The sequence below is a fragment of the Oncorhynchus clarkii genome, chromosome 33, assembly GCF_045791955.1.
Source record: "Oncorhynchus clarkii lewisi isolate Uvic-CL-2024 chromosome 33, UVic_Ocla_1.0, whole genome shotgun sequence".
NCBI lineage: Eukaryota > Metazoa > Chordata > Actinopteri > Salmoniformes > Salmonidae > Oncorhynchus > Oncorhynchus clarkii.
The window spans coordinates 17152296-17166578 of record NC_092179.1 but is presented as its reverse complement, the minus strand read 5'-3'; the positions used below and the strand labels follow the sequence as shown (position 1 = coordinate 17166578).

Here is a 14283-nt window from a genome sequence, read left to right as displayed (position 1 = left end):
CATGGCAGGCTGACCACCTGTTATGCGAGAGCAGCAAGGAGCCAAGGTAAGTTGCTAGCTAGCATTAAACTGATTGTTTTTTTTTATAAGATAAATCTTCACATAATCACTAGTTAACTACACATGGCTGATGATATTACTGGTCATCCTGGACTTTCGGAAGAAAGCTGAATGTTTCACTCTCTTATGGAGGCGGATGTAGGATGTTAGTCGGAGGGAGACAGGTAATACTAATCCAAGTATCGAAATCATCCAAACCTCCCTGTTTATTATAAGAGATGTTAACACAATAGAGATTGTCCTCCCCCTCCACCATGTTTTTTTTAATTTATTTTTTATTTTTACCCCTTTTTCGTGGTATCCAATTGTTCGGGAGAGACAAAGGTTGAAAGTCATGCGTCCTCCGATACACAACCCAACCAGCCGCACTGCTTCTTTACACAAGCGCGCCTCCAACCCGGAAGCCAGCCGCACCAATGTGTCGGAGGATACACCGGTGCACCTGGCAACCTTGGTTAGCGCGCACTGCGCCCGGCCCGCCACAGGAGTCGCTGGTGCGCGATGAGACAAGGACATCCCTACCGACCAAGCCCTTCCTAACCCGGGCGACGCTAGGCCAATTGTGCGTCGCCCCACGGACCTCCCGGTCGCGGCCGGTTACGACAGAGCCTGGGCGCGAACCCAGGGACTCTGATGGCACCTTAACCACTGCGCTACCCGGGAGGCCCCCCCTCCACCATGTTGACTGTCAGGAACGGTGAAGATATTACAACCACAACACCTCACAGCATGGGAAACAACCACCTCCCCAAACTCCCCTCACGCCACCTGACCCAGCACTGGGGTGCAGAACTTGGTAGTAGCGCTGGACACTCATCAACAGGATGGTCAGCAGGCTGGAGAATGTACAGCAGTAGGCAACGAAGACAAAGAGCTTGCAGAGACTGTAGCCCAAGTCCCAGCTGAAGAGTATTGCATAGACCAATAGCGGCACGCATATTAGCAGGCTGAGCATATCTGACACGCCAGGCTCAAGAACAGTTTCATACTCAATTTGTATTAGTACAGATGCCAACAGCTGATCACAGCTATGTTATGCCCAGAAGATAGCAGAGAGCCAGGACCACTCCAGTCATCATGGTGCCAGTCGGTGGAATCAGGGATTCCAGAGGTGCAGTTGAAGTTGGAAGAGTTACAGGTGGAGGAGTTGAAACTGTCAATCATTGTGAGACTGAAGATGAGGGAGAATGAGTTCAATTGAATGTAGACGAGCAGCTGAATATTGTAAGCAGTTGAGAGGTGGGTTGGTAGTGTCTGCAACTGAGTCGCTGACATGGTTTCAAAACGAGGAAGGAGAAAAGCTCTGATCACATGAAAAAGAAAGGGGAGGGTCTATTCCATACCAAATATGTTGTTTTGAGATCTACAGCCTGTGACAATTGCACAAGCAAGTGAATGCTGGCATTTTAAATAGATGAGTAGCTATTCCAAATAGACTAATTTCATAAATCAAAGATGCACACGCACGCACCTGGACACACACACAGACTAAGCCACGTGTGAATGGACAATAGTTGACAAACAAAATTCCATAAAAATTTTGATACCTGTACTAGCGGGCCAATAGTTCGTTCCAGAGATGGTTGCCAGATCACAAGGCCAATAGTTCGTTCCAGAGATGGTTGCCAGATCACAAGGCTGTCTGTGTGATCCCGATTAAAATGGCTCACGTTACAAATAAATCTGAAAGCTATCTGTAGAGTATATGTTTTTCCTTGCAAAATATATGCATTTGGCAAACTAAAAGCATGTTTGTAGGTAGTCTGAGGTGCTTGATCGTTTTAGTACAGCGTCGATGTCAATGCATGCCTGGTACTTCGCTGAGAAGTTGTGCATGACAAGCCATAGCAACAGTGGTAGTCAAGGTGAACGTATGGGCTTCCGGATGAGCCTATCATAAATTGTTACACTGTAAATGTGCTGATGAATGTATATATTTCTAATGACGTGTTGCAATGTATCAGACATGATCTTATCGCTTTTTATGATAACAAAATCTTTGTTAAACGTGTTATTCGGCCAATGGAAACTAGCCACGCTTTGAACATGTACAATCGGCCATGTAATACTACGATTGGAAGATTGAAGCGGCGAAAGCTTCTGCCATTGGTTATTGTTGCGCGTGGGGAGCAAGTATAAATGCACTTCATCAATCCACCGCCTCTAAAGGGGGATCAGATAAAGTAGTCTACAACCCTGGACGCAGTTTCAAGCCTATGCCGGGGTGTAGGAATAAAGTACAATATAGTAAAATACGGGACTAGGACTATGGTGGATTGTATGCCTCCTTTGTGCTCTTCTCGCTTTCAGTAAGTATGAGTTATAAATTGCATAATAGAATAGAATTTCAACTTCTTTGCTGCTACTTGACAAGTCATGATATTTTCTTGGTTGCAAGATAAGCAGCAGGAAATGTGCTAAAATGCTATCTTTTGATTGCAGTGCAATGTTTTGTTGACCGATGCATGTGTTAAATGGGGTAACATCGTAGAAGACCTAGGACTGAATTGCAGGTTTCTGGTACTTTCTCTTCATCTGATTTCTGTGGAGCCAGACTAACATTGATATGCCTAATGCTTCTCTTTTTTCATTCATCATATAAGGACGTTATTGTTGTTTGCTTTATGGGCACGTTATTCAGAGTTTTACTGAACATTTTGTACATATTGACACTGCAATGTCATACCTAAGACCTCTGCTTCCACAACCACACCGACTAAACAAAAGCAGGATTCTAAAACACCCTGATCCCACACAGTTATACTCTATTTGTACCAGTTATCAACAACGAATTACCAGTGGTGGAAAAAGTACCCAATTGTCATACTTGAGTAAAAGTCTAAAAGTATTTGGTTTTAAATATACCTAAATATCAAACCTAAAAATATAAATCATTTCAAATTCCCAGACAGCACCATTTCTTTTTTTAATTTACGTTATAAACAGAGTTTAATGAGTCTGCCAGATCAGAGGCAGTAGGAATTACCAGGGATGTTCTCTTGATAAATATGTGAATTAGACCATTTTCCTCTCCTGCTAAGCATTAAAAGTATAACGAGCACTTTTGGGTGAAGAGGGAAAATGTATGGAGTACAAAGTACATTATTTTATTTCGGAATGTAGTGAAGTAAAAGTATAAAGTTGTCAAAAATATAAATAGTAAAGTACAGATACCCCCCAAAAATTACTTAAGTAGTACTTTCAAGTATTTTTACTTAAGTACTTTACACCACTGCTAACTACCCATATAATAGTCTGTTTGCTTTGCACAGTGCAATCAGTTTGCTATGTGGGTATAAAGATGGAAACTGCAAAGGTATCAAATCTTTATCAGCAGTGAAAGTGAACTTATTCCCGGAGCTTATCAGTTTATTAGTACAGTATCGGTCCGTTCTGAGAAGGAAAAGTGCCATGCCCTGTATGGAAGGAGTCAATGAGATGTAGTAGTGTGACTGTTATGCTTCCAGATAGGGGGAAAGACTGGCTACCAGATGAATTTAGACCCTCAGTAGTGAATTTATGGCCCCGTGGTTGCTCTGTCACATGACATGGGTCAATTTAAGGTAATACAAATTAGTTGTATTTTTACTGGGTATAAGTTTTTATTGTTTAAACCCTCAGATCTATAATGTTTAATTTGATTTTATCTACAGGTTCTGTCAGAGCAGAGGATGAGGCTGACATTGTAACGGCTGTTGTTGGTGGAAGACCAAGGTGCAGCGTGGTACGTGTCCATATTTATTAGAATGAACACGGAAATAACAAAGAGAAACGATCAAAAACAGTTCTGGCTGGTGCAGACACACAACAGACAACAATCACCCACGAAACACAATAGAAAACAGGCTCCCTAAATATGGTTCTCAATTAGGGACAACAATTGACAGCTGCCTCTGAGAACCATACCAGACCAAACACAGAAATAGCAAATCATAGAAAAACTAACATAGACAACTCACACCCTGACCATACTAAAACAAAGACATAACAAAAGAACTAAGGACAGAACGTGACAGACATTGATGGGACAGTGGAGGAGGACTTGGGCAAAAGTAGAGACGGCTCCCGGACAGATGACGAGGTCGTCCAGAGGTAAGTGTGTTTAAATATTTCAGCAAAGAAGAGTGTCCTGTCATGCAGTAAGTCTCGAGACTAACTGGTGACAAGAGCGCCCCATTAGACTTCTCTACTTCCTCCCTCTTTTCCAAAACACAAGCCTTTATACTGACCTCACATGAACCATGGAAACCACTTGCCTTCTCCTTTCGGCTTGCTATTTTCAGTAAAAGATAAGAGGATGGTACATGGGTTTTATTTGCACAAAGGCTGAGTGGAGATTTGTTGATGTACTATTTCATTTTTGGCTTGACACCCGTTCCTATTTAGACCGTAGAAGAACACCTGATCATTCTTCAGTTCATTAGAGAGCAACACACAACATTTTAGAAGGGTTTTCCCTATTTCTAGTCACACAGATGAGGCCTCTATAAATATTATTTTTGGGAAAATCTTGAGTCTATGTATCTTGTTTGTGCTGATCTCTGATTACACTTCTGTTCTTCCAGGGAAGAGGAGGCTATCCAGCTTGATGGCCTGAACGCAGCGTAGATAAAGGAAATCTGGGGGAAAAAAATCAGAAAAGCATGTCTTCAAGGCTGAGGTGAACAAAATGATGAAGCTCATCATCAACTCCCTGTACAATAACAAAGAGGTTAGTGTCTGCCCTGATCTATGTAGACAATGGCGTTTTGAACATTTACACTTATAGAAATAATAAGGCAATACAATAAATATTAGTTTCCTTAACCCTCGTGAAGCAATATTTACAGTCATTTGTTTAATTAGAAATTAGATCACAACGAGTCCATCTGGCTATCTATCATAGCATAAACCTGAGAGGTTCAGCGAGGTAACTTAAGGTCATTGAATAAGGATTGAGACAGTTAGGAATGTCATTTGGGGGTGGTGCTTCGCCCTGCCGGCACCTCTGGGTAGGTGGGGGCGAGCGCACTAACTGACTAGTGCACCCACTGATGGGAGCGGCCATTAGTATCGTCTTTGTATTGTAGTTTTAATCAAATAAAAATATACACAATTTTCAAAATAATCATTTGGTGAGGTTTCTTTTTGTCTGTGTCCAGATCTTCCTGAGGGAACTGATCTCCAATGCTTCCGATGCCCTGGATAAGATCCGGTTGCTGTCCCTGACCAATGACGAGGCACTCACTGGTAATGAGGAGCTGACAGTGAAAATCAAGGTATGTTGAGTTACCTCAGCGTTAGCTTTCTGTGTGACGCAACCTTTCAGTCCTCCGACTGTAGGCTAATTAGCAACCCTTCACTGAGCTATCTGGAGTGAAACCTGAGACCGAGAGAGTAGTTAGGATAACATCTCTAAATATACATCTCAGTCGGGGACACCCTCGTCCCCGGTAGGGGCACCACCATCACATGAGTTAGCATGGCAACTGTCAGCAAGTAGCAACCATTCAGTCAATCTAGCATTAGTGTAGGTAGATGATTTGTACTTACTATGGCAATTTTAGGCTGGATATGGACAGCTCTGTTAACAGTCTATGATGAAGTAGAATATGGTTAGTTGTTGTTTAGCAATGTAAACCCTCATAACAATAATACATGTTATGATGTAGTTATTGACATTACTGGCTGTGGAACATTCAATCAAAAGGCTGTCTAAATTAGACAGAGACCCAAATGTCAAACCAAAGCTGAACTAATAAATGCTCCAAATTTGGATTTCACTGTAATGGAAATTTGTTTCATTACTGTGCCTTTTTTTTTTAAAGGTCAAGAAGTCTGTAGTCTTGCTCAGGCGGTGCAGCCAGAGGAATCTAGTTATGTTTGGAAAGGTTCACAACTGTAATTACTAACATGAAGCTCTTCACTGCAGTGCATTATTTGTCTCCCCTAGTTTGGTGATGAAGGAGGAGGCAACAGACTACTTGGAGCTGGAGACCATCAAGAACCTTGTGAGGAAATACTCCCAGTTCATCAACTTCCCCATCTACGTATGGAGTAGCAAGACTGAGACTGTAGAGGAGCCTATTGATGAGGATGAGACAGAAGCAGATAAGGATGAAGACCACGATGAGGTTGAGGTGGAGGAAGAGGACAAACTAAAGAAGGTAAAACATTGTTTCAAAGACCAACTACTGTCTGTAGCAGCAATAGATCCCATTGAAGCGAATCTCAATGGAAGTGAATCTCAATGGAAGTGTATTTTTCAATTTTAATGACTGTCCATTCTCCTTTTCTTTTTTTTCCCTCATGTGGCGAAGACAGTGTGGGAGTGGGAGCTGATGAATGACATCAAGCCCATCTGGCAGAGGCCTGCCAAGGAGGTGGAGGAGGATGAGTACAAGACCTTCTCCAGGGTGGGTGTCTGTCTACAGTTTATTCAGACTCGCTCTCCTAGCAGACACTAATCAATTTAGTGGTTACACAGAAGTCTGTATTCCCATTTAGCAGTCACTGGTCTCAATGGGTGATCTTAGGTCAGATATGACTCATCTGACTGGACATGAACTGAAGTTGTCTTGTCAGGCAAATCTTCAGTTGCCAGGCAACTGGTTTAATGACAGATAGAGGTTGTCTATGTAAATAACTTCTCACTCTATTCTGTTCTTGCAGGACACAGACGAGCCCATCTCCCACATCCACTTCACAGCAGAGGGGGAGGTCACCTTCAAGTCCATCCTCTTTGTGCCTGCCGCAGCTCCCCGGGGACTCTTCGAGTACGGTTCTAAGAAGAACAACTTCATTAAGGTGCCACAGCAATGATTAGGTTACAAAGCAACTATGGATTGGCATACAAGCGGTTCTCAGTGCAGTATTGATGTGTCGTAATAGTTCTCTGTCAGTAGCAATCTTCCATCTCTCTCAGCTTTTTTGCGTAGAGTTTACATCCCTGATGACTTCCATGACATGATGCCTAAGTACTTGAACTTTGTGAAAGGAGTGGTAAGTATTATTCCTTAGTAGATGCATAAACTAATCCAAAGTGCACCGACAGGGTTAAGTCTGGATACCAGTCTGTTTAGCCATCATTCCACTCCTTGCCACTCCTGTCATGCAAAACATTGGCATATGACAGGGGTACAAGGAGTAAAATGTTAGCTTATCAGACTGGTACCCAGGCTATTACCCACGTGCAAACAGGATCTGAATACTAACTGCTACTTTACCAATATAATAAACACTGACTATGCAAAGTGTGTTATAATGCAGTACATTATGGCTGGATTCTGTATGCAAGAACTGATTTGGGGAATGGGCACGAAGAGATGAGGTATATCTTCGCTTATCTTAACTTCCTTACCTGTCACAGCCAGGGGAGGAGCCAGAGGAGGAGGTTAAAGCACAGCAATATATATAAGACAATGGATAGTGATGGTCCTTTTTGCTTCATGTACGGATGTGTTTTTCACTTTGCTCTTTCCAGGGAGCCACAGGAAGGGATGAACTGTGAGACGGACTGAGCGAGGGGGTGGGAGGGAAGGGTGAAGAAGCGAACTGGGGGAGAGAGCTTTGACTGGAACTAGGTCCATTTTCTCTGCTGAAAAGGATCAGGTGGGTGTTTGGATTTTAGTAGCTTCTGTTGATTATTTTCTTCATTCCTACATGACTGTAAATGTGTTACTATTTAACTGAGGCGGTTATGGAGTGTTGACTTCCTGTCACGAGAACCATTAAATGTTTCCGAAAAGGTAATCTCTCACCTGTGGTGTCTTCTTTTTACCGGTCATTTCTGTTCTTTTTTAGCCAATAGTCAGCCAATTCAGAATTTCCACAGTCAAATCTCCAGCTTTTTATTTAGGAAAAGGCTTTAAGAGATTGTTGAGTTTCAAGTCAAAAGAACCAATACAATTATGCTCACTCATCTCACAATGACCATATACCTTTTTGATTCTGTACATGTCTAGCTTGGAGTTCTTGAAGACGGTTTGAGAGGAACCCTCAAAGAAATACCATCTCAAAAGATGTTAAAACAGCAATAGGACTTATTATCAGACAGAGGCCTCCACAATATTTATTGTTCACAGTCTGAAATGACCCTACACAACCTCTGTTCAACATCCCTCAGATTTTACCCTCAGGCCGTACCAACAAGAATTTCCTGGTGGGGTCTGGGATGAACCACTTCTCCCACCGGTCCAGGTGGACACAAGGGTAGTTCCAGGGCTTGAAGCGGCTGTTCCAATGCAACAGGTGTGCCCCCTGGAGGAAGGTCTCAGAGTTGCGGGCGTCTGGGCTCCAGCCTAAAGGAAAAGAGAACAGAATACACAGTAAATCATCCTCTCGAGGTAGCTCTATCCTACATTATGACACCCAAGCCTGTGTACCAGACCCATATCTCTGTACATGGCTCTGCTGTGCTACGTATGAGGTGTGGTGATGTCATCAAGGTGAGGTGATCTCACCCAGGTGTCGGACGTGCCACAGAGGATCGATGATTGCGTATTTGTCATGGAACACGGTCAGCATAGGAGGAGTCGCCACGCCCCCTGCCATGGCACTGCTGTATATGTTTTCCCTAGGGGAGGAGGGCATCAAAGTAGAACATTTTATATTTCATTTTCCTTATGATATTCAAATGAAACAGAAGTAATACGTTTTCATAGGAATATCTGTTTATTATTTATTGTTATAGACAGCAGGGTTAATTACTTATGGATTCACCTGGTCTTAGGTCAGTTTGGTGGTTATGTGGAAAGATATGATCACAAGTCAAACATACTTCTCTACTCACTTTAAGTTCTCCTGCAACTATTTCTCCAGCTGTTTGGTGATCTTCTGTTTCTTCCACTCTCCAATGTCGGCCACAAACACCCCAGGGTTAAAGGAGCAGTCGCTGGGGTTGATCCCCAGGTCTCTCACTTCCTGTAGTCCAGGAAGCCCATGTACGCTGTCTGGTAGACAGGGTCATTAGAAAAGGAATTTGATTTGGATTCAGATTCGGAGACAAACTGATCAAGTTTATTCAGCATTGAGATCTATGAGACTGCTTGTCGGGTTGTTATTTCAGAAGATAATTAGAGTATCTTCTAGGCTAGGTGTAGGATAAACTCAAGTTCAATATATTGTCCTTTACCAAGATTGATTGTAATAGAGGTACCGCCGATCTTATTTTGGCAAAAAATGCAAAAAGACATTACCCTGCATGCCCATGCTGCGCACCATCTTGTGGGTGGAGGGCAGGTCACAGTCTGTGGCGAAGGCAGCAGCACAGCCTTTCTCCAGCTTGGTATGGTACAAGTCCTTGATGTCACTTGTCGTTACTGAATGCAAGTACTGAAATTGCAAACACCCATTTATCTCAACTACAGCTCAAGACAAAACTGGACTGAATGGCACAAAGATAAGGACACATCTGTACCTTGCACAATGACATCGTCGTCTAAGTAGATCACCCTCTGGTGGCTGATATCAAGGAGCGGCAAGTAAAAGCGTACAAAGTTCAGCTGCAAAACAATCAAAACAGGGACTTTAGGAACAGTGACTGTGGTTAGGTTCTAATTAGTTCCTAATTAGTTCCTATGTGGGTGCTTGTGTGAGTATGTGTGTACTCACTGGGTGCAGCATATCTGGTCGGGAGGAGTCTGGTTTCACCTTCCCTTTCAGAAGCATGGGGTTGAACTCCAGAAGCTTATACTTGATGCCCTTCAGCGTGGTCTTCTCTATGTACTGTCTATGAAAACACACATGAATATAATGACAGTTCAACTCACTCCATTTTAAAGTAATTTTTCAGTTGTCCTTTGAGGCCTTTATTGAAACAATTCAGATAATCAATTCATTAAAACATCCTGGGTTGGTACTAGGAACTGAAATTGCTACAAATCACGCAGTGACAATGGAAGGGGGAGAGATTAGTGTGAAACACCGTGTCAGCTTGATGGAATCACGAAGAGTGACAATGTAGAAAAACACGCTGGCATCTGTGTTGCTATAGATGCTGTTGATGGTTGCCATGGCACCGCCCATTTCGTTCCTCCGCAGCACAGATGACCACTGGGATGTCATCCTCTCCCTCCGCAGCCTTCTCCACAGGAACTTTTGGCGCACGCTCTGGGTCCTTCCTGGTTTCTGTGAGGGAAGTACAACCAGTTTGGGCTTGGTCAAGTTTGACCTAGATAGTTTGTGTATGCATTGACATGTGTGCCTTTAAAAATATATATATATATTATGTAGTTCTGTCCTTGAGCTGTTGTCTATTGATATTCTGCATTATGTCATTCTCTATTATGTGTCATGTTTTGTGTGGACCCCAGGAACAGTACTGTAGCTGCTGCTTTTGTAACAGCTAATGGGGATCCTAATAAAATACCAAAAGTAGTCTATTTTTCTATCTATTTTTAAAAGCTATTACAATTATTTAAATTGCTAAGTAATTTGCCCCCTAAAAGCTATCCCATAAGGGGCAAAGGAAATGCTTATTTTTTTTAAATCAACAAGCATTCATAGCCTCATGCCAACTGCTGTTCTTGGCAGGTTCTAGTGCTGCCAAGTCCTAGTTCCCTTCTCGAGCCGAGACGGGCCTCTGAACAGCTTACTGTACAGGAGTAGACACACTATGAGAACCAGCATCATGAGCAGGATATGGTTTACTGTGACACAGCAGAGAGAGAGGGGGAGGAAGGGACCATTCAATAAAGTCAGATGCAAGGGAACTGAAGCAGAAGTACTTCCAAACTGGATCAGTTTTACTTAAGCACAGTTTCCACTGTAATCCTGTCACCTCTTATCCAATCATGGCAGATCACATATTGCTGAGATACTCAAACATGGCTCTCATTGTCTTTTACGACTCATCCTCCAGGTGGCATGACTAATTCTACCTAGTAAAATAGTTATACCTGCCCTTCTCTTCCTATCCACCCACCTCAACCATGTGTCAGCTGTAGTCAACCTGAGTGGCATAAATCTTGTGCTGACACGTTCACCCCTGGATGACCTAAACTGTCTGCCTCAACAATAACAAATAAATAGTCATTAAAATATTGCTTCACTTCTGGCAATGTTTAAAAACCAGGCTACCCGCTGTACTCTGTGCCAAAAATCAACTGTTTGTGTTGTTTGAGTAAAGGCATCTGTTAAAGTAAAGAATAGACTGTATAAAATAAGGGTGTAGAACAAGGCACAACTATTGTGGAAACTAATTAAAAATCCTTTAATGGTTGCATCATGTATTGAATGTGAAGAACAGATGACTGAGATGATGAAATGGGAGAGAGAGAGACTCAAACATCATTTATGGAGGTGTTGGAAGCGTTACAACTCAGCTGAGGCAAAGTATACTCCAGAGGAATCTGGGGAGGGTTGTGCTTTACCATCTCCGCCACAGCCACCATGTTTACAAGAGCATTTACATGCAACAATGTTTTATTACTCATTTAATATGAAAAAGTCATGATGTCAAAACTTAATTACAGGGGCAATCCTGTGGTCACTCACTTTTCCTCAAAAGAGCCATTGTTCATGTTTCTTCCAGCCACATCTGAAAAGACAGAGAGAACCCCAGAGAGCAGTGAGATTCAAAGGCAGACAGACACGAAGACAAATAGACTAAGAGTAAGCGAGGGAGGGACTGCAATATTCCTTGGCATTGGTGCACAGTTGAGGATCCAGAAGGGTGTCTTCACAGACATAAATCCTTCCCAGAGGTGCTCCAGAACTAGATCTGGCAGTCCTCTAAGATAGTCACAGTCCTCACCACAGCTGTTAAACACAGGAAAACCCCCCTGACAAACATACCTCCAAATCAACACTAATAGTTTAATATTGGGCTTCACATGAGCCTGAGTAGGCGAGGTACCCTAATGGGTACTGGTAAACAAACCAGTACCCATCAGGGTACCTCGCCTATCCACAGGAGGCACTTAGGAAGAGTCATGAATATAATGAATATAAGAACATAGGCCTAATGATTGGCTGCAGATGAGGGGGCAAAAGACAGAGTGAAATGTGATTGGGGGTACAGTTAACAAAAACAAATGTTGAGACCAACTGGTTTATAATATTACATCATTTAGTGGGTGCTTATATTGTCCTATTTCACACATGTAAGAGTGTTTATTATACGCATGTGTGTATTGGAGATTAGAGAGGTTTTTTGCATATCCCAACTCCCCCTGAGATGCCCTTAAAGAGTGGGGGTCACTATTGTCCACTGCCCCTGGAACAATTAGGGTTAAGTGCCTTGCTCAACAGCACATGGACCAATTTTTCACCTTGTCGGCTCAGAGATTTGAACAAGCAACCTTTCGTTTACTGGCTCAACGCTCCTAATCGCTAGGCTACCTGCACCCTAGTCTGTTCCCACTGAAACATTTGCTGATGGAAATAAAGATCCTGCAACATTATCATGTTTATGCTATGAGGATCACATACACTACACGGTGTGATTGTCCACACACCGCAACTGCAGAACTGAACAGACATGAGAATTGCATGTCATGACTTTTGTACCTGGTCACTCTCTATATTACTTTATCAGCATGGTAAATGTATACTGTAGCCCAAGGTGTTGGCTAATACAGTTATATCTAATGTAGTATGCAGTACATATTGCACTGTTTCTCTGTGTGATATACATGGCACACTAAGGGCCTGGTGAATCAGCACGCATGTGGATCTGGTTTTCAAGAGACTCTTGGTGCTCCTTCCTAGTGGCATTTTTCAGTAAGCTTTAGTCAGCCTCTAGAGAGAGACACTCTCTCTATCCCTCTATTTGTTATGCTTAAATTCTAACTCTCTCGACATTGATGTCTCTCCGTCTCTCTCACCCACTGTCTCTTTTTGATGTAATGTGTAAGTAAACAGTAGAGAGGTGTAAACTACTCTATAAACAATCAATAAAAGTGACATGTGTTGTTTTTGGTGCTGGATAAACTAACAAAAACTAGTTCAGCTGTGAGATCATCATACTGTACTCTTCTGCCCATTTTCAGAGAAAATACTTCCACTCCATTGATGTCAGATAGAAATAATAATATCTGTATTAGTTCAGACTTTTCACACACTGCAGACAGATTCTCTGGGCAAATTCTCCTCCATAGAAAGCATTACTATCCAAGACTGAGCCAGTATAAACGACTTGGTAATGTTTTTTAGTGGTTGTAAAATATCTATTAGGTGAAGTGTTTTGCACCCCTTATACAACATTATCATAAAAATGGTGACAGAGTTGGGATTGTGTTCATTTGTTTTTTAGGGGTTCCAGACTCTTTTCAGTGTTCTCTACACACATGCTCTTTGGGTCAACTTTCTCTAAATTAATCCAAACCAGTCTCAATAATAATAATAATGTACAGAGATGGATAGTCATAAATATGGCTTAATCAGGAGTTTACAAGATGAAGTTGTTTTTAATAGCCTCCTGTATGTGAAATTTAAAACATGTAGAAGAACTAGGGAACCCTCATTAAACAAATATTTTACTATCTGTTCAGGTAAATGAAATGCACAGTTTCTTCACAAAAGTGAACCGTAATTCAAGGTGTCAAAGAAGTCAGTGCCAACTCTTATTTTGCACTCGGCCTCTGCTACCGCCACATGAAGAAAACCATAGTCTGGCTTCATAACCACACAGGCTACCTGAACTATGATAATGGAACACCAAGTAGACTCCTAAGTAGCCTAGTTGCTGCCATGTGGCACACCTTTTTCATGGAAAGCCTATGTTGTTTTTTTCATTATGGGCAACTACTTAGCGGATATCTAACCTAGGAAATACAGTAGCCTTACATTGGTTTATGTAACAATTGCACAAATGAAATTAAAAAAATATCAGATGAACCTATAGCAATCTACTCAATGCATCACACGTAGATTATGATAATGCTAAAAACAAATATATGAATATTACCTTCTTAAAAAGGGGTGTGTCTCCTTTTCTAGCTTTAGAGCAATGCAAGCAATGTACAACAACGCACACAATCAAAGCAAAACTCTAAATTCAACAATGTGTCATAAAATAAATTAACTTACCGGGGAAAGGTGCCACAATTATTCTCAACGCTTAACTATCCACCGGTCTCTGCACATGGTCTTGAATAAATGCTACAAAGAGAAGCTACTTCACCCACTCAACTTTACATATTTTTTTCTTCTTCAGGAAGTTCTTTCCAGATGTGTCTAATCTTGTTCACCCATGGAAAGCTCCGCGGGTGCCACATGCCTTCTTGTAGATAATTATTGAGA

The 14283-nt window shown here is 42.0% G+C and overlaps 2 pseudogenes; one reads left to right on the top strand and one right to left on the bottom strand.

Annotated features, from left to right (window-relative positions):
• The first annotated feature begins 22 nt into the window (after positions 1-22).
• LOC139392928 (endoplasmin-like) lies at positions 23-6428 on the top strand (annotated as a pseudogene).
• A 1500-nt stretch (positions 6429-7928) lies between these two features.
• Positions 7929-10065, bottom strand: LOC139392927 (glycosyltransferase 8 domain-containing protein 2-like; annotated as a pseudogene).
• Between the last annotated feature and the right edge of the window lie 4218 nt (positions 10066-14283).